Here is an 18103-nt window from a genome sequence, read left to right on the forward strand (position 1 = left end):
TTTGCTGATACAGCAGGGAAGCCTCCTTAAGGTTGGCCCCTGATAATATGAGGATATTTCCAAGGATGTTCTCGTATACGGATCTGTATTTAGAAAACTCGTATCTTATTCCTTTTAGATTCAAATTGGTGCTATTTGGCGCCTCAAGTAGTACATTCTCACTACAAAGTGCAATAGACACACCTGAGTTAAGAATTTGCCATAATCTTTATATGGATAATTTTCAAGGGAAAGCATCACACTATTAGTCATTTCCTGAAATCTATAAGAATGGAGACGCACAGTCGACGAAGGCCATCCTACCATTATTAGAAATGCAACTATAATGACAAAATTGATAAGGAAGAAAAGGGAGCAGGTCTTCCCTGACTGTGAGGTTCTTGACCCAAAATCTATTTTCAGGTATACCTTGGAATGTAGGCGAAGTGAAGCTGAGTGTGAAGACTTCTGCTTTTGTGGCCCATCGTACTCTGAGGAGGAGGAGAAAGTTGTTGTAGTTATTTCCACATCTGAAGGAAGTCTACAGATTGAAGTAAAGCTGAGACGAATCATTAATTCCTTCCTTTCTCAGTGAGTGATCTGTACTAATCAAAATTGTCTAGAGCTTGATCAATACAGGATTCCTTAAAATGGAAGCGTAGAATAATCTAGATTCTAGATCAAGTATTTCTTAGTATTTTGGAATGTATATCCATTTGCTTCTAATCCGGTTACTTATCTCACAACTATTAATACTATCTCGTGAATAGCTGCACTCCTTAGCTAGAACTCGCTCTATTCCAAAGATGAACACGTCTGGCCAACAAATCTTTTTTTTCTTTTTTTGTAATGTCACCTTCCAATAGGTGAGGAATGACAAACGCAAAATTCTTTACGTCAAGAACCGGGCAGGAGATAATCATATGAGCACATCTTAATGTCACTTTTTCAAATGCGAAATAGTAAATATCCTACATATTTGCTTTCTACGGATGTATGCTGGAAGATCTTCAGTATCAGTGAAGTTCGTTTCACCACACCCTCCTGGTTTTGCGATATTAGGCATTCTTATCGATGTACTCACTCTTGAATAGTTGCTTGCCATTCTTTTACTACGAAAAATTCATATGAAATTAATGCAAGGTAGTGTAACTGACTCCCTAGTGTTACTCTGTGAATGACACTCACTCCTTAATGGCCGTCAAAAGAGAAGAGTTTCATTTTAAGTATGAGTTGTCTAGGGAGGCCTGGATCCTCTTTCTTTCCTTGGCAAATGTATCACCAGAATCGAAGCAAATCATAGCTGGGATTGATTACGTTGTTCTGTCACTATCACTAACACTCGCGACAATGTTCCAGGGAAATTTTATATCTGTTCAGTTGTGCAGCCATACGTGCAGCAGTGCATCTAGAACTTAGCTAACGCTTTCCTTGATCTTCTTACACTTATCTTGGGGATTTGTATCTACACGTCCTTGTCCTTGAATCAAACTGGATAATGGCATACGTCTACGGCCCCTACTAAATCATCTAATGACGTCCGAGTCTCTAGCTGAAGCTCATATGGACAGTCATGAACCTGAATGGAAAGTTATCTCACCAAGAGTACCTTTGGCAGGGGGGTTTTATGAAAGAATAACACGGGACGTCCAAAACTGCTATTGCAATGTTATGTTCCAAAGAAGATAAACGAAAAACTAAGGTGAAAGTAAACAATCGTCTCTTGTAAGGGTCAGTGCAGAGGCTAGTTGTGTCAAGGAGGCAATAAAGACGAGGTTTTGGTGAAGGTGGCCCTTCAGTGGATCAGGTCAAAGGCCAGTGCCATTGCGGTTATTAGTATTCAAAGATTCATTCTACAAATGTAAAGTGGACATGGATTTGTCGTGGGTAAAGTGAACTTAAGTTTTCCAATGGTGTATTGAAGAGGCATTGGCGTTGTCTCCCTCACTGAAACATGACATTATTACTGCTGAGAGAGATATGATGCATTCGCTTCCATATGTTTGTTCCATGTTTAAACAATCTTTCCATCAGCGAAAGTGACAATTCTTTTTTCTAACATGTTTAAACATAATCTTCTCCATCAACGGAAGCAACAATTCTTTCTTCTAACATGTTTAAACACAATCTTCTCCAGCAACGGAAGTATAATTTTTTCTAGCAAGTAAGTATTCATCAGTTATTGACGCATTGATTTTATTGTTTCTAGAAAATTTGAGTTTTGGTAAAAATTCAAGTACCAGCCTTTGATAGGCCTAACGAACTGTAAGGGCCATGTACCCTTTAATTAATCAATCTAAGAAATGACAAGTATGGCCTCTGGATGCAGGTTGCAGCAGCTGTAATGAGCAATGAATATTGATTTTTACGATAAAGAATAAAAGGGAGAATCATAAGAATTTATATCATCAAACTTTTAATTGTCAAAATTACCCTCATCCTCTCTCGTCCCTAATCCATCAATAAAAAGAAACTGACTTATAAAGAACGGAAATGGTGCTTCCAGGAAAAGTGTTTACCGTAACAACACCTTTATGTACGCGTCAGACGCACTGGCTGATATGATAATTACCAGCACGCACTTTATAACAATCGGGCAGAGAGACCGAGACGATATCAGCGAATCGGTGATAACAACCAGACTTGCTTACAGGTTATATGCCAGAACAAAAACTGTAACTAGTGGAAGGCGAGACCTGGCAACTGAACATTAAACACATGGCAACAGTCGGTAGAATGTAGAACGCTCGTGAATTATGACTTTCAGTGTAAGTTAGTTACTGACAGCATGTAATTTTGTTCATATTGAAAATGACATTGAAAACACATCCTTCTAGCTGGAGAAATTTGATTCATCATTTTAAACTTGATCTCCATTTCTTATCAAATCTCCATTAGCTGGCTACCGTGATAAACACTAGCTTGTAACTCATATTCTGGGGGTTTGACGAGGTGCAAGCGTGTCACTCAGTATTACGGTGTCAGCGGAGAAGCGTTTTCGAAAGTTGTTTTTCACGCTGAAGTTGTCGTTCACATCACATTCTTCCCTGGTAAATTGCATAAGTGATCGCATGTTTACAAAGTTTTCACTTAACAGTATATTGTTTGGTAATCTTCGTTATTTTCGTTTTTGTAAACACTATCACCAAGGATACAATCTCTGAGGTACTGGGTTATAGGGGCATTAAGTTAATAGCTTTGCTGAGGCGATGTGTTCACTGCTGTACGTTACCTGTAGACGAGTAATTGGGGCCTGTAGAATACTTCTGACTTAGCAGGTCAAAAGTCTCCCCTTTAAACACTACAAATTTCGGTCGTTTACAATTTTTTATTAAATTTGTGAACATAGCTGGGATGCATTTGGTGTTTAAAAGTTCTCAAATTTAGAATAGTTTCTGTTATCGAAAAATAAAAACATGTAAGTACTCTGTATCAACTACGAAATGCTATATTGTTCGCAGTGCAATTTCGAGGACGGGGAATGTATGGGTGACCTTCCTCAACACAACTGACGGCATCAGGGCAGACCCGCTCACCATATATACAAAGACAAAGGGATAGAGGTGAGTGCTCAAATTACAGAGGTATAAGTTCGTTGAGTATTCCTGGGAAATCTTATGGGAGGGTATTGACTGAGAGGGTAAAAGCATGTACAGAGCATCAGATTGAGGAAGAGCAGTGTGGTTTCAGAAGTGGTAAAGGATTTATTGATCACCTGTTTGCTTTAAAGAGTGTATGTGAGAAATACATGAAAAGCAAATGGATTTGTATGTAGCATTTATGGATCTGGAGAATGCATATGATAGAGTTGATAGAGATGCTCTGTGGAAGGTATTAAGAATGTATGGTGTGGGAGGCAAGTTGTTAGAAGCAGTGAAGTTTTTATCGAGGATGTAAGACATATGTACGAGTAGGAAGAGAGGAAAGTCATTAGTTCTCGGTGAATGTCGGTCTGCGGGAGGGGTGCATGATGTCTCCATGGTTGTTTAATTTGTTTATGGATGGGTTTGTTAGGGAGGTGAATGCAAGAGTTTTGGAGAGAAGAGCAAATATGCAGTCTGTTGTGGATGAGAGGGCTTGGGAAGTGAGTCAGTTGTTGTTCGATGATATGACAGCGCTGGTGGCTGATTCGGGTGAGGGATTGCAGAAGCTGGTAACTGATTCGGGTAAAGTGTTGTGAAAGAAGAAAGCTGTGAGTAAATGTGAAATAGAGCAAGGTTATTAGGTGCAGTAGGGTTGAGGGAAAAGGGTTGAGGCGAAAGTTCTGGGAGCGTTGAGAAATGTGTGGAAGGCGAGAACATTATCTCGGAAAGCAAAAATGGGTATGTTTGAAGGAATAGTGCGGAGAAGGGTGGATGTGTTGGAAATGAGATGTTTGAGGAAAATATGTGGTGTGAGGTGGTTTGATCGAGTAAATAATGAAAGGGCGAGAGAGATGTGAGGTAATAAAAAGAGTGTTGTTGAGAGAGCAGAAGAGGGTGTTTTGAAATGGTTTGGTCACATGGAGAGAATGAGTGAGGAAAGATTGACCAAGAGGATATATATGTCAGAGGTGGAGGGAACGAGGAGAAGTGGAAGACCAAATTGGAGGTGGAAAGATGGAATGAAAAAGATTCTTGAGCGATCAGGATGCAGAACATGCAGGATGGTGAAAGGCGTGAAAGGAACAGAGTGAATTGGAACGATGTGGTATACCGGGGTCGACGTGCTGTCAATGGATTAAACCAAGGTATGTGAAGCGTCTAGGGTAAACCATGGAAAGTTGTGTGGGGCCTGGATGTGGAGAGGGAGCTGTGGTTTCGGTGCATTATACATGACAGCTAGACCATGAGTTTGAACGAATGTAGCCTTTGTTGTCTTTTCCTAGCGCTCCCTCGCACGCTAGCGGGTGGAAGGGGCTGTCATTTCATGGTTGGCTGGGTGGTTACGGGATTGAATAAAGGCAGCAAGTATGAATTATGTACATGTGTATATATGTACATGTCTGTGTATGTATTCATGTGTATACGTTAAAATGTATAGGCACGTATATGTGCGTGTGTGGATGTGTATGTATATGCATGTGTATGTGGGTGGGTTAAGCCATTGTTTCGTCTGTTTCCTTGCGCTACCTCGCTAACGCGGGAGACAGCGACAAAGTATAAAAACAAGTATATATATATATATATATATATATATATATATATATTTTTTTTTTTTTTTTTTTTCATACTATTCGCTATTTCCCGCGATAGCGAGGTAGCGTTAAGAACAGAGGACTGGCCCTTTGAGGGAATATCTTCACCTGGCCCTCTTCTCTGTTCCTTATTTTGGAAAATTAAAAAAAAAAAAAACGAGAGGGGAGGATTTCCAGCCCCCGCTCCCTTCCCTTTTAGTCGCCTTCTACGACACGCAGGGAATACGTGGGAAGTATTCTTTCTCCCCTATCCCCAGGGAATATATATATATATATATATATATATATATATATATATATATATATATATATATATATATATATATATATATATATATATATATATATATATATATATTTTTTTTTTTTTTTCTTTTTTTTATTTTGCTTTGTCGCTGTCTCCCGCGTTTGCGAGGTAGCGCAAGGAAACAGACGAAAGAAATGGCCCAACCCACCCCCATACACATGTATATACATACGTCCACACACGCAAATATACATACCTACACAGCTTTCCATGGTTTACCCCAGACGCTTCACATGCCTTGATTCAATCCACTGACAGCACGTCAACCCCGGTATACCACATCGCTCCAATTCACTCTATTCCTTGCCCTCCTTTCACCCTCCTGCATGTTCAGGCCCCGATCACACAAAATCTTTTTCACTCCATCTTTCCACCTCCAATTTGGTCTCCCTCTTCTCCTCGTTCCCTCCACCTCCGACACATATATCCTCTTGGTCAATCTTTCCTCACTCATTCTCTCCATGTGACCAAACCATTTCAAAACACCCTCTTCTGCTCTCTCAACCACGCTCTTTTTATTTCCACACATCTCTCTTACCCTTACGTTGCTTACTCGATCAAACCACCTCACACCACACATTGTCCTCAAACATCTCATTTCCAGCACATCCATCCTCCTGCGCACAACTCTATCCATGAGAAGAAAGATCATGAGAGGCAAGTGTTTTGGGAGCAGCTGAATGAGTGTGTTAGTGGTTTTGATGCACGAGACCGGGTTTTAGTGTTGGGTGATTTGAATGCAAAGGTGAGTAATGTGGCAGTTGAGGGAATAATTGGTATACATGGGGTGTTCAGCGTTGTAAATGGAAATGGTGAAGAGCTTGTAGATATATGTGCTGAAAAAGGACTGATGATTGGGAATACCTGGTTTAAAAAGCGAGATATACATAAGTATACTTATGTAAGTAGGAGAGATGGCCAGAGAGCGTTATTGGATTACGTGCTAATTGACAGGCGCGCGAAAGAGAGACTTTTGGATGTTAATGTGCTGAGAGGTGCAACTGGAGGGATGTCTGATCATTATCTTGTGGAGGCTAAGGTGAAGATTTGTATGGGTTTCCAGAAAAGAAGAGTGAATGTTGGGGTGAAGAGGGTGGTGAGAGTAAGTGAGCTTGGGAAGGAGACTTGTGTGAGGAAGTACCAGGAGAGACTGAGAACAGAATGGAAAAAGGTGAGAACAATGGAAGTAAGGGGAGTGGGGGAGGAATGGGATGTATTTAGGGAATCAGTGATGGATTGCGCAAAAGATGCTTGTGGCATGAGAAGAGTGGGAGGTGGGTTGATTAGAAAGGGTAGTGAGTGGTGGGATGAAGAAGTAAGAGTATTAGTGAAAGAGAAGAGAGAGGCATTTGGACGATTTTTGCAGGGAAAAAATGAAATTCAGTGGGAGATGTATAAAAGAAAGAGACAGGAGGTCAAGAGAAAGGTGCAAGAGGTGAAAAAAAGGGCAAATGAGAGTTGAGGTGAGAGAGTATCATTAAATTTTAGGGAGATTAAAAAGATGTTCTGGAAGGAGGTAAATAAAGTGCGTAAGACAAGGGAGCAAATGGGAACTTCAGTGAAGGGCGCAAATGGGGAGGTGATAACAAGTATTGGTGATGTGAGAAGGAGATGGAGTGAGTATTTTGAAGGTTTGTTGAATATGTTTGATGATAGAGTGGCAGATATAGGGTGTTTTGGTCGAGGTGGTGTGCAAAGTGAGAGGGTTAGGGAAAATGATTTGGTAAACAGAGAAGAGGTAGTAAAAGCTTTGCGGAAGATGAAAGTCGGCAAGGCAGCAGGTTTGGATGAAATTGCAGTGGAATTTATTAAAAAAGGGGGTGACTGTATTGTTGACTGGTTGGTAAGGTTATTTAATGTATGTATGACTCATGGTGAGATGCCTGAGGATTGGCGGAATGCGTGCATAGTGCCATTGTACAAAGGGAAAGGGGATAAGAGTGAGTGCTCAAATTACAGAGGTATAAGTTTGTTGAGTATTCCTGGCAAATTGTATGGGAGGGTATTGATTGAGAGGGTGAAGGCATGTACAGAGCATCAGATTGGGGAAGAGCAGTGTGGTTTCAGAAGTGGTAGAGGATGTGTGGATCAGGTGTTTGCTTTGAAGAATGTATGTGAGAAATACTTAGAAAAGCAAATGGATTTGTATGTAGCATTTATGGATCTGGAGAAGGCATATGATAGAGTTGATAGAGATGCTCTGTGGAAGGTATTAAGAATATATGGTGTGGGAGGCAAGTTGTTAGAAGCAGTGAAAAGTTTTTATCGAGGATGTAAGGCATGTGTACGTGTAGGAAGAGAGGAAAGTGATTGGTTCTCAGTGAATGTAGGTTTGCGGCAGGGGTGTGTGATGTCTGCATGGTTGTTTAATTTGTTTATGGATGGGGTTGTTAGGGAGGTGAATGCAAGAGTTTTGGAAAGAGGGGCAAGGATGAAGTCTGTTGGGGATGAGAGAGCTTGGGAAGTGAGTCAGTTGTTGTTCGCTGATGATACAGCGCTGGTGGCTGATTCATGTGAGAAACTGCAGAAGCTGGTGACTGAGTTTGGTAAAGTGTGTGAAAGAAGAAAGTTAAGAGTAAATGTGAATAAGAGCAAGGTTATTAGGTACAGTAGGGTTGAGGGTCAAGTCATTTGGGAGGTGAGTTTGAATGGAGAAAAACTGGAGGAAGTGAAGTGTTTTAGATATCTGGGAGTGGATCTGGCAGCGGATGGAAACGTGGAAGCGGAAGTGGATCATAGGGTGGGGGAGGGGGCGAAAATTCTGGGAGCCTTGAAGAATGTGTGGAAGTCGAGAACATTATCTCGGAAAGCAAAAATGGGTATGTTTGAAGGAATAGTGGTTCCAACAATGTTGTATGGTTGCGAGGCGTGGACTATGGATATATATATATATATATATATATATATATATATATATATATATATATATATATATATATATTGTGCACTTTCTTAGAACACATTACGCCTTCCGACAGCAAAGATTCGAACCCCTTACCATTTGTGTGGGACCTGTTTGAGCTAACGACTAGACCAATGAGAGACTGAACTAGGTTTTGCTATCCGTAACAGAGAAATGACTTTTCGGTTACTCGTAATCGAAAATCCTTCGTCTCGTCTTCATAAGCAACAAGGTCTCATTTGATCAATTTCCGCCAGACTCGCTTTACCCAGTAGCCAGCAGTTTAACCCAATGTGGAGCCTGACGGGAAATGACCGGTCAAGACTCCGGTGCTCATGGACGTTAGGCGAAGGGTCTTCACTGTGATAGTTACATCAAAACCTCGAGGGGTCTTGGAATGTGTTTACTCGAAATTTTAAGAACTAGGGATGGGTGATAGCCAGAGCATAGAAAGGATAGTGCGACTCGTTTAGGCTGGTGAGAGTACTTTTAGATGAGTTTATTTCGTGTGGGATGGTATTTAAGAATGACTTAAGAGCGTCTATTTTTTTCCTGCTTTTCGGGCGATTTCAGTGTGTATGTGTTTTGCCAGTAATTTGTTTGTTGTTGTATCTGTTAGTGGAGATTGTCGAATGAGGCAAGTATAAGTCTAATGGTGGTTACTTACGGGATGGCTTGCGTGGGAGGTGTTTAGCGCTATCATAAAAAGTTGCGTGTCAAGCATATTGAGATGGGATTGTATTCAGAGGATTTATATTTCACTGTCTAGGCTTTGGTTGTTTTTGTTTACCAGGTAGCTATTGACTACTCTGAGTGCTCTATCTTTCGTGACATGCAGGTTTTTTTATATTCGTTTTCGAGAGTGGATGACTAATTTGGTGAGGCGTAGTTTTGGGTAGAACAGATGAATTGTTTGTAGAGGGTTCTAAGGAATTCCTCTCTCCGTTGTGAGGGCATTTGATTTATGTGTTGCTTTCCTGCTGATGTTATTGGTGTGGGGAGTGAATGTCTTATGTGTATCAGAAGGACTGACTGTCCATACAAGGTGACTAGAGGGTGAGTTGGAATCGTGTTTGTTAGGGGTTGCAAGAGTGAGGGTAGGGGTGCAACAGTGACGGAGGACATCTGTGATGATGCATATATTCTGTTATGAGCTATTGTTCCAATGGCATATAACGTATTGCTGTATGTTACATGTTGCTACTGTGGCTTCAGGGTGTTGTGCGCTTGTGAAGTTGAGGGGACTTTCATATTATTGCTCGATGGTGTTAATGGGAGATCGTGCAAGAGGAAATTGAAGAGAGTTGGATAAAGAACTGCTCCTTATGTGTTTGAGGTGAAACCACTGTGAGTGACTCTGGCGTCCAGGCGTGATATCAGCCAACCAGTTTTTGCTATTGTTGTGGAAGTTGGCGTCAGTTACCTTTTGCATGTGAATATGTTGAGGACAGTGGCAAATGTTTTGTTGCATGGGTACGGGTGGGATATCCTGCCTGACTTTGTTGATTATCAGATTTTTCACCGACTTGGACAATGAACATAGAATTGATATAGGAGACAGGAGGAGTTGGGGGGGAATCTATTAATGGTATCATGTTGGCATGTTTCCAGATGATAGGAATATTGTTTTGTAGCCAAAAGTGGTTTTCTTAGCAAGTTTACTTTTTTATGGTATTTTGTAACTTGTAGTGGAAAGTTTTGGTTATATTTCTTTCTATGCCTGTGTGGTATGTGCTTTTTGCTGGCTTGGAGATGTTGATGGAGTGTGAAACTGCATGAATTACTGATAGATTATTCTATAGCTTCAGTGTTTCAGAAGTTTGTATCCACGTACAGAGCAAAAGCTAGCCAGTTTGCTTTCTTGCATACTGTGTAGATTTTTGGTTGTGTGGGTTTGGCAGCCCAGGATAAGAAAGTGGTCAGCAGACACTTCATGCAGTGTGCTTCAAGTGGTCCTCCTGTGTCGTGCTGGTGTTACCGGACTACTCCTGTCTGAGGTTACACCGCAAGATGTCACTTTTGGCGCAGCTGTATGATCGTAAGTTAACGAAACACATCAGACTTTCGTTAAAGAACTTCTCACTGCAAGAGAATCTACCCTGTCCCTGCTACTGAGTGTAGAGCAACCTTCAACCTGCAGGGGTCCCTGTATGAGCGATCCTGGGGCTATAGATCGAGAATAACCATTTGTAAAAGGGATCCTGGGAGTGATTAATGATGTATTGTGTGTGTGTGTGTGTGTGTGTGTGTGTGTGTGTGTGTGTTATTGAAAAAATTTTATACTTGCGATTATTGAATAATTCATAAGCCGGTAAAGCACCAGTGTACTGCCAGAGATGAGAAGGCGGGACGCAGGGAGTCACGATGACTGTAACATTGAAGTGGTCCGTCTTCCTCACTCACCGTGACTCAGCGGTTTCTTTCGCCTCTGTGGCCCTTGCCATAGTCACTGCCAACCAGACATACTGAAAATACGATACATTTCACCATCTGTCATTGGTTGCTTCTCAACTTTGGTCTAAAATGTTCACATCGTTTAAATGTATCTTTTCACAACCAATGATGTCAGTGGTTGTGAAGTCATAGTCATGATCACTTCACAATCATCATGACGACTCTCTTCAATGTTTTCTGCACTTATAACCACACTTTAAAAATTTATCATGATGTATATTCATGCCATCTATTGTAGATGGATATTAAAAAGTGTGAGAGTTACAGCACAAATGACTGACTTGGGACGAGTTTACCACGGCAGAGATAAGATCAGTTTGATGTGTTCAGGTCTGAAAATTGAAGGAGTGACATCTACATCCACCACTGGATGAGACAACATGAAATGTGACGAAGTAATATCATGTGCCACGCCTGATGGAGGCTATCCTGTGCCCTGTTTCAACGGGTAGAGACTACTGTCTCATACATCTACGACCTGAGAAGCGCCTGCTACTACCAGAGTCGTAGTGAGGATTCAAGTGTATCTTAGGACTTTTGTCGCGACTGTCCAGAGTGATCATTTATCAATCAAACGTTCCTGGATGACTTACATTATCCTTAAAGCCATCTTGCCAGATATGTTCAAAAGCTTTCCTCCCATTCCAGAACGCCACGTGACACAATTTTGGTTGGTAATCTTTTTTTTGTGTTTGTGTGTGCGTGTCTCTGTGACCAGCGCTCTTGCCCGGGTGGTCTATCTTCTTTTGTTTTGTTTTCTCTATGATAGCTGAGAGGGCACGGGCAACTGAATACTCAATTCAAGGCCGTTTCAGTAATCCTCTCTCTCTCTCTCTCTCTCTCTCTCTCTCTCTCTCTCTCTCTCTCTCTCTCTCTCTCTCTCTCTCTCTCTCTCTCTCTCTCTCTCTCTCTCTCTATCTATCTATCTATCTATCTATATATCTATATATATATATATATATATATTATATATATATATATATATATATATATATATATATATATATATATATATATATATATATATATATATATATATATATATATATGTATATGTATTTCTTTTTTTTTGCTTGAAGGAAAATAGTGCAAATGACTGGAAAATATATATATGAAAGAGGCAGGAGGTCAAGACAAAAGGTGCGAGAGGGGAAAGAAAGGGCAAATGAGAGTTGGGGTGAGAGAGTAACATTAAATTTTAGGGAGAATGAAAAGATGTTTTGGAAGGAGGTAAATAAAGTGCGTAAGACAAGAGAACAAATAGGAATATCGGTGAAGGGGAGGTAATAAAAAGCAGTGGTACTGTGAGACGGAGATGAAGTGAGTATTTTGAAGGTTTCTTGAATGTGTTAGATGATAGAGTGGCAGATATAGGATATTTTGGTCGAGGTGGTATGCGAAGTGAGAGTGTCAGGGAGCATGATTTGGTAAACAGAGAAGAGGTACTAAAAGCTTTCCGGAAGACGAAAGCCGGCAAGGCGGTGGGTTTGGATGATATTGCAGTGGAATTTATTAAAAAAGGGGGTGACTATGTTGTTGACTGGTTGGTGAGGATATTCAATATGTGTATGGCTCATGGTGAAGTGCCTGAGGATTGGCGGAATGCATTCATAGTGCCATTGTATAAAGGCAAAGAGGATAAGAGTGAGTGCTCAAATTACAGACGTATAAGTTTGTTGAGTATTCTCGGGAAATTATATGGGAGGGTATTGATTGAGAGGGTGAAGGCATGTACAGAGCATCAGATTGGGGAAGAGCAGTGTGGTTGCAGAAGTGGTAGAGGATGTGTGGATCAGGTGTTTGCTTTGAAGAATGAATGTGAGAAATACTTAAAAAAACAAATGGAAAATTTGTATGTAGCTTTAGGGATCTGGGAAGGCATATGGAGTTAAATAGAGTTTGCTCTGGGGAAAGGGGTTTTAAGATATATGGTGTGGGGGGAAAGGTTTTTTGAAGAGTGAAAAGTTTTATGAGGATGAAAGGGCATTTTTTGGTAGGAAAAGAGGAAATTTTTGGGTTCTCAGTGAATGTGGTTTGCGGCGGGGGGTTTTTGTGTTCGGGGTTTGGGTTTAAATTTGTTTTTGGATGGGGTTTTTTGGAAAGGGGGAAATGCAAGATTTTTTGGAAAAAGAGGGGAAAGGGATGAGTCTGGGGGGAAATTGAGGGGTTGGGGAAAAGTGAGTCGTTGTTTTTTGCGATAAATACGGCGCGGGTGGCTAAAATTGGGGAAACTGCAAAAGCGGGGTAAATGGGTTTTTAAAGTGTGTGAAAGAAGAAAGTTAAGGTTATTGTGAATAAGAGCAAGTTATTGGTACAGTGGGGTTGAGGGTTCTAGTCATGTTGGAGAGGTGAGTTTGAATGGAGAAAAACTGGAGGAGTTGAAGTGTTTTAGATATCTGGGAGTGGATTGGCAGGGATGGAAAATCGTGGAAGCGGAAGTGGTCATAGGGTGGGGGTGGGGGCGAAAATTCTGGGAGCCTTGGAAGAATGGTGGAAGTCGCAGAAAACATTATATCGGAATGCAATATGGGTATGTTTGAAGGTATATGGTTCCAACATGTTGTAGGGGTTGCGGGGGCGTGGACTATGGATATTATATATATGTTTATATATATTATAATTGATATATATATATATATATATATATTTATTTATATATTGGCACTTTCTTAGGAACACATTACGCCTTTCGACAGCAAGATTCGAACCCCTACCTTTTGGTGTGGGACCTGTTTGAGCTAACGATAGACAATGAGAGACTGAACTAGTTTTGTATCCGTAACAGAGAAATGGACTTTCGGTTACTCGTAATCAAAAATCCTTCGGTCTCGTCTTCATAAGCAAAAGGTCTCATTTGATCAATTTCCGCCAGACTCGCTTTACCTAGTAGCCAGCAGTTTAACCCAATGTGGAGCCTGACGGAAATGACGGTCAAGGACTCTGGTGCTCATGGACGTTAGCGAAGGGTCTTCATGTGGATAGTTACATCAAAACCTCCGGGGGTCTTGGACTTTGTGTTTACTAGAAATTTAAGAACTAGGGTTGGTGATAGCCAGAGCTAGAAGGATAGTGCGACTCGTTTAAGCTTGTTGAGAGTACTTTTAGATGAGTTTATTTCGTGTGGGAGGTATTTAGAATGACTTAGAGCGTCTATTTTTTTTCCGATTTCGGGCGATTTCAGTGTGTATGTGTTTTGCCAGTAATTTGTTGTTGGTTGTATCTGTTAGTGAGAGATTGTCGAATGAGGCAAGTATTTTGTCTAATGGTGGTTTCTTAGGGATGGCTTGCGTTGGGAGTGTTTTTAGTCTATCATAAAATGTTGCGTGTCAAGCATATGTGATGGGATTGTATTCAGAGGATTTATATTTCATGTTCTAGGCTTTGGTTGTTTTTGTTTTACCTAGTAGCTATGGACTACTCTGAGTGCTCTATCTTTCGTGAACATGCAGGTTTTTTTTTTATATTCGTTTTTTGAGAGGGATGGACTAATTTTGGTGAGGCGTTAGTTTTGGGTTAGAACTGTGAAATGTTTGTAGAGGGTTCTATGGAAATTCCTCTCTTCCGTTGTGAGGGCATTTGATTTATGTGTTGCTTTCCTGCTGAGTCTATTGGTGTGGGGACGTGGAATGTCTTATGGTGTATCAGAAGGGACTGGCATGTCCATACAGGGGTGACTAGAGGGTGAGTTGGAATCGTGTTTGTTAGGGGTTTTCAAGAGTTTGGAGGGTAGTGGGTGCAACAGTGACGGAAGGACATCTGTGATTGATGCATATATTCTGTTATGGAGCTATTGTTCCAATGGCATATAACGTATTGCTGTATGTTTTCATGTTGCTACTGTGGCTTCAGGGTGTTGTGCGCTTGTGAAGTTGGAGGGGACTTTATTTATTGCTCGATGGGGGTTAATGGGAGATCGTGCAAGTGGGAATGAAGAGTGTTGGTTAAAGAATGCTCCTTATGTGTTTGAGGTGAAACCACTGATGAGTGACTCTGCGTCAGGCGTGATAATCAGCCAACAGTTTTTGCTATTGTTGTGGAAGTTGGGGGTCAGTTACCTTTTGCTTGTGAATATGTTGAGGACAGTGGAAATGATTTTGTTGCATGGGTACGGGTGGGATATCTGCGACTTGTTGATTATTCAGATTTTTCACGGATTTGGGACAATGAACATAGAATTGTATAGGGAGGACAGGCGGGTTTTGGGGGGGAATCTAATAATGGTATCATGTTTTGGGATGTTTCATGATGATAGGAATATTGTTTTGTAGCCAAAAAAGGTTTTCTTAGCAAGTTTACTTTTTTATGAGTATTTTGTAAAATTGTAGTGGAAAGTTTTGGTTATATTTCTTTCTATGCCTGTGTGGTATGTGCTTTTTGCTGGCTGGGGAGATGTTGATGGAGTGTGAAAACTGCTTGAATTACTGATAGATTTTTCTATAGCTTCAGTGTTTCAGAATGTTTGTTATCCACGTACAAGAGCAAAAGCTAGGCCAGTTTTGCTTTCTTGCATACTGTGTAGATTTTTTGGGTTTTGTGGGTTGGCAGCCGGATAAGGGAAAGTGGTCATGCAGACACTTCATGCAGTGTGCTTCAAGTGGTCCTCCTGGTGTTCGTGCTGGTGTTACCGGACTACTCCTGTCTGAGGTACACCGCAAGATGTCACTTTTGGCGCAGCTGTATGATCGTAAGTTAACGAAAAAACACTTCAGACTTTCGTTTTTTTTTTTTTTTTCTCTTAAAGAATTCTCACTGCAAGAGAATCTACCTGTCACTGCTACTGAGTGTAGGCAACCTTCAACCTGCAGGGGTCCCTGTTTGGAGCGATCTGGGGCTATAGATCGAGAATAACCATTTGTAAAAAAGGGGTCCTGGGGATGTTTAATGATGTATTGTGTGTGGTGTGTGTGTGTGTGTGTGTGTGTTATTGAAAAAATTTATACTTGCGGATTCTTGAATAATTCATAAGCCGGTAAGCACCAGTGTACTGCCAGAGATGGAAGGCGGACGCAGGAGTCACGATGACTGTAACATTGATGTGGTCGTCTTCCTCACTCACCGTGGACTCAGCGGTTTCTTTCGCCTCTGTGGCCCCTTGCAATAGTCACTGCCAACAGAATACTGAAAATTACGATACATTTCACCATCTGTCATTGGTGCTATCAACTTTGGTCTAAAATGTTCACATCGTTATATGTATTTTACACTACAATGATGTCAGTGGTTGTGAAAATCATAGTCATGATCACTTCACAATTCATCATGACGACTCTCTTCAATGTTTTCTGGCACTTGAAACCACCTCTTTAAAAATTCATCATGATGTATACTCATGCCATCTATTGTAGATGCACAAATGACTGGACTTGGACGAGTTACCACGGCAGAGAAACCCATTTGAGTGTTCAGGCTGAAAATAAGGGGGGGGAGTGACTTACATCCACCACTGGATGAGACAACATAAATGTGCGAAGTATATCATGTCCACGCCTGAGGGAGGCCCTGTGCCCGTTTAACGGGTAGAGACAAACGTCCATACTCACGACCTGAAAAAGCCCGCTACTACAAGTCGTAGTGGGGAAATTCAGTGTATCTTGATTTTTGGTCGGGGACTTTTCCAAGTGATCATTTATAAATCAACGTTCCTGGTGACTTACATTATGCTTAAAGCATCTTGCCAGATATATTCAAAAGCTTTCACCTTTCCAGACCCCCAGGGAAACAATTTAGTTGGCATTCTTTTTTTTTGTTTTGTGTGTGCGTTTCTCGTGACCAGCGCTCTTGCCCGGGTGGTCTATCTTCTTTGTTTGTTTTCTCTATGAAGCGGGAGAGGCACGGCACTGAATACTCAATCAGGCCCATTTCAGTAATCCTCCTCTCTCTCTCTCTCTCTCTCTCTCTCTCTTCTCTCTTTTCTCTCCTTCCTCTCTCTCTTTCTCTTTCTCTCTTCTCTCTCTCTATCTATTTATCTATCTATCTATATACTTATAATTTTTAATATATTATTTATTATATATTATATATATATATATATATTTATATATATTTTATATATATTATAATTTATATTTTTATATATAATATATATATAATATTTTTAGTATTTTTTTTTTTTTGCTTAAAGGAAAAATAGGCAAATGACTGGAAAAAATATTTAGAAAAGGCAGGAGGTAAAGACAAAAGGGTTTGGCGAGAGGGGAAGGAAAGGGCAAAGGGAGGTTGGGGTGAGAGGGGTAACTTTAAAAATTTTAGGGGGAAGGGAAAGAGGGTTTGGAAGGAGGTAATAAAGTGCTAGACAAGAAAAAAAATTAGGAATATCGGTGAGGGGGGTAATAAAATGCAGTTTGGGATGTTTAAAAGGGGGAGAAGTGGTATTTTTAAGGTTTCTTTAATGTGTAGATATTTGAGTGGCAGTTTTAGGAATTTTGTCGGGGGGTTTGCGAAGTGAGAGTTCAGGGGGCTGATTTGGTAAACAGAGAAGAGGTACTAAAAACTTTCCGGAAGACGAAAGCCGGAAGCGGGGGTTTGGTTTATATTGCAGTGGGGAATTTTTTTTTAAAAGGGGGGTGACATGTTTGACGGTTGGGAGGGTATTCAATAGTGTATGGCTCATGGTGAATTTCCTGAGGATTGGCGGGAAGCATTTTATTAGGCCATTTTTATAAAGGCAAAGAGGATAAATGAGTCCAAATTTCAGGGCGTATAAGTTTGTTGAGTATTTTCGGGAAATTAATGGGAGGGTTTTTGATTGAGAGGGTGAAAAAGGGATGTAAGAGATCAGATTGGGGAAAAAACAGTTTTGGGTTTAGAAGTTGGGAGGAAAGTGTGGGTAGGTGTTTGCTTTGAAGAAAAGAAGTGAGAAATACTTAAAAAAAAAAAATGATTTGTATGAGCATTTATGGATTTGAGAGGGCCCAAAATTTTTATAGAGGATGCCCCCCCCCCCCCCCCCCGGGAAGGAATGAAGATATATGGTGGGAGCGGTTTATAGAAGTGGGGGAAAAGTATTATAGAGGATGTTTGGAATTTACAAGTGGAAAAGAGGAAATTTATTGATTTTCAGTGAAGGTCGGGGTTTTCGGGGAGGGGGGTTTTTGTCAAGTCTCCATGGTTAATTTGTTTATGGATGATGTTGTAAGAGAGGTGAATGCAAGAGTTTTTGGAGAGAGGTGCAAGTATGCAGTCTGCTGTGGATGAGAGGGCTTGTGAAGTGAGTCTGTTGTTGTTTGCTGATGATACGGCGCTGGTGGCTGATTCGGGTGAAACTGCAGAAGCTGGTGAATGAGTA

The 18103-nt window shown here is 40.8% G+C and overlaps 1 protein-coding gene across 1 annotated transcript in view; it reads left to right on the plus strand.

The window, feature by feature from the left end:
- The first annotated feature begins 2899 nt into the window (after window positions 1-2899).
- The window catches only part of LOC139757574 (cytochrome P450 3A11-like), a 112081-nt gene continuing 96877 nt past the window's right edge, over window positions 2900-18103 (plus strand). Inside the window, exons 1-2 of the mRNA XM_071678179.1 lie at window positions 2900-3029; window positions 3441-3542. The gene's annotated coding sequence lies outside the window, so the exon portion shown is untranslated. The remainder of the gene's footprint in view (window positions 3030-3440; window positions 3543-18103) is intronic.

This window comes from Panulirus ornatus, chromosome 27 (genome assembly GCF_036320965.1).
Source record: "Panulirus ornatus isolate Po-2019 chromosome 27, ASM3632096v1, whole genome shotgun sequence".
Taxonomy (NCBI): Eukaryota; Metazoa; Arthropoda; class Malacostraca; order Decapoda; family Palinuridae; genus Panulirus; species Panulirus ornatus.